At 33.2% G+C, this 3,303-nt stretch overlaps 1 long non-coding RNA gene across 1 annotated transcript; it reads left to right on the top strand.

Annotated features, from left to right (window-relative positions):
- LOC145552363 (uncharacterized) lies at positions 1 to 2,569 on the top strand. Its single transcript, XR_014088398.1, has 4 exons — positions 1 to 191; positions 1,463 to 1,577; positions 1,885 to 1,955; positions 2,407 to 2,569. It is a non-coding gene; the product is annotated as an uncharacterized LOC145552363 (long non-coding RNA).
- Positions 2,570 to 3,303: the final 734 nt, after the last annotated feature.

Raw genomic sequence — 3,303 nt, 5'->3', positions numbered from 1 at the left:
GTCTGTTACCTCCTTTCTGCTCACTAATTTTAATAATGTAGGTTAGTGGGGGCGGCTGCATTTCGTATATAATAAACGGTTTCATTCGGACCTGGTTAGTTTCGTAGCAGACATGTCGACGAGTTTCACCATGAGGAGCAAAATGTTGCTGACCATCATGACCGTCTGGATCTTCCTCTCTCTTGCTGCTGGTAAAGTAGATTTTAAAGCTTTGAGATGATTCAACGTTTTACTCAAAAATACTTGATGAGTCAACTTCTGGTGTTTTTGAGTGCAAACATGCTGCAGATCCAGTTGGTATCTAATTGGGGTCAAACTGACAGTTACGATGAGGAGATTATAGTTTATTTTCTGAAATTAAAGCAGCATAATGTTCTTTAGGAACGAATATTGTCCAATTCCCCAAAATGTATTTCAATAACTGGTATTTGAACAAGCAGGATCTATGGCACATTACGCTTTGTACACAAAAACATTTGAATTCATTTTAATGAGTTTAAACTGGTGAGATCACAACAAAAACATCAATTTAGGACATTTGACAGAAAAGCAAAGAGGTTTGATTCAGTTCTGTTCAGATCGTCTCCAGTAAGAATTAATTACTTTTACAGATAAAATTACTTTTGAAGTGAAAATATAACAAAGTTCTCATAGAATCATAATTATATCTTGATAGTTTTGTCATATTTTGCTGATTTACTTTACTGGTGCCTCAGGATGTAATGCATTTGAAAAAGTTAGATAGCTTATTAAATTTAAATCTCAAATTCCGACAGTTAAAGAACAAAATTCAGCTTTTAAAGATGAATAGAAGTAGAATAGAATAGAGTGTTTGGAATTAAAATATAAAGAAATAAGGAAAGAATTTCAAAAATACTGACAGTTCCGCTTGTGCTTGTGTTAATTTGGTTTCATTTACAATGCACTAATAAAAAACATCTGAAAATGTATTACAAATGTTCAAAGTTAGCAAAAAGCTTATAACTCAGCTTTTTCAACGTCTTAGTTTCATCTTAATGAGGGTAAATAACCTCAAGCTGAGTTATAAGCTTTTTGCCTAACTGTGAGCATTTGTAATAAATTTTCAGAATTAAAAAAAAATTTTTAGTGATTATTTAAATAACCTGTTTTCTGGCTCCTGAACTGTTTTGTAGCAGATTATTTAACTTATAACAAGACATTGTTCTCATGTTATAAGTTAATTTATCTGCCAATAGAACAAGTAAATTTATATCAATATTAAGGAATTATCTACTTAAAACAAAACAAGCCTCTTGCTGAAAAGTTACTTTAAAGTTAGTTAGTCTTATTTTAGTGTAATGAGATATTTGCACTAGAAACTGGACTAAGAATACTTGGTAAGAGTTTGTGTTTTACAGTGGACTGACAGGAAATTATTTGAATCATCATTATTCCCTTCGTGTTTTTTCACTGTGTTTGCTGTTGTGCTTTTCTGTTGCAGGTACATGTAATAAATGCCCACCCTGCTGTTTTAAGGGGACAGAAGAGGTCTCAGGGGAAATCATGAAGTGTTATGAGCAGAAACCAGGACCAGCCTGTGCTAACCATTTCTATGTGTGAGTAGAAAACAGATTCATCCTTCCATATTCATCCATTCTCCTTCAGCTTTGAGCTCTGATCAGTTTTCCTGTAGGTGTTAACACAAGCGCCACCTGGTGGTGTAATTTTATAACAGTAACACCTGGAGAAATGAACATAAAATTACAAAAATATTGCAGGACATTTATTTACCAGCTAATTTATAAGAACATAAAACTGAACTAAATGCTCAGTCTGTTTGTTGTGTCATCTAATTTTAAATGTTTATTTTGCGCTTCATACAGGAATAATTAAATTGTCCAACTGTTTTGTTTCTATCTGCAGTGTTGAGGACAAACGGGGAAACATTTTGCATCAACCCGAATTCCCAATGGCTGCAAAACAAGAGAAACCAGGTGAGTCTCAGCTAAAAAATCAGTAAGTCAGTCAAAAACAATTTCAATTTAATTTTAATTTCTCCACTGCTTCCACATATAAACCACATATAAACAACGTCAGGATGAAAAAGGTTTAGACCAATTTCTAATTATATTTTGCTCTACATATAACATTTGAGTTAACTCTGTATTTAAGTGATTGGATATTTTTTTAACTCAATCAGTCCAGAGAAGTAAGAGATGAGGCCAAATTGTAAAAATGTGCTCAGTTATACTATCAATGCAGCTTCTAGAAAACACCCACTGTTCTTGATTAAATTATAACTTTTGATGGTGCAAACATTTACAAATGACTATCTGTGCATCAATTACTGGAAACAATATACACAACTATGAGGGCTAAAAATGTGTAAGTTTTCTGTTTTACAAAAAATATGTAAATATTTGCTTTTTCTGTTTCTCATCACAGGAAGGGTTAAGCTGCAAGCTAATCTGACAAGCATCATCGGCACAAATTCAATTTTGGAGCAAAACAATGTTGTATGACTGTTGTCAAATGTTCATCTGAACCAGCAGGTCATTTTGAAAGACTATAGGGAAACTGTGCCGTAGTCAATAAAAATTCAAATACACATTGTATGTTATTGTAATTATTATTATTTATTTATTTCTATTGCTGTATGTGTTTATAAGTTACAAGTTGCATCAGAATAACTGAATTTTGACAAACTCTTGTCCCAACGTTAGTAAACTTTGGACACAGACTCTTTATGGGCTTTGATTGGCACATACACGACCATATTTGACATTCCTGTAACCTGTAGCTCCTAATTTAAATCCAGTAGAACCTTTTCATGTCAAAAAGCAACTATAAAGCTAAGCTGAATCAAATTATCTGCGGAGTTCATCAAGGTCCCGTCCTCGGTCCTCTTACATCAGGGGTGTCCAAACTTTTGCAAAGAGGGCACATTTTTTAATTTCTGATTTTTAACAAACAATGAGCACCATACATAGACATTCAAGTCATACTTTAGACAGTACTTTGGAGAATAAACATAAACTAATAAATGTCAAGACAAGAACCAAAAATAGAACAAGACACATACAAACAAAAATCCAGCAATTAATTCCTAAGTACATGGATACAAAGTAGATAACTAAAAATAAACAAGCAGAGATAACAGAAAGAAAATCAAATATAAATTAAACAGAAAACAACTAAACAGGGCACTTCAAGGTCGTAATGTATTCTGTGCTACTAAAATTGTTATAAGACTTGGTCAACGGCTGTATACCACTACATCTGGTAAGTAATGGGAGCACCACTCATAGGCTCACATCGAGTGTCATAGACCTGACATGGTCG

The sequence above is a fragment of the Poecilia reticulata genome, chromosome 7, assembly GCF_904066995.2.
Source record: "Poecilia reticulata chromosome 7, P_reticulata-male-v2, whole genome shotgun sequence".
NCBI lineage: Eukaryota > Metazoa > Chordata > Actinopteri > Cyprinodontiformes > Poeciliidae > Poecilia > Poecilia reticulata.
The sequence above is the reverse complement of the archived record's forward strand: the minus strand, read 5'-3'. Positions and strand labels throughout refer to the sequence as shown.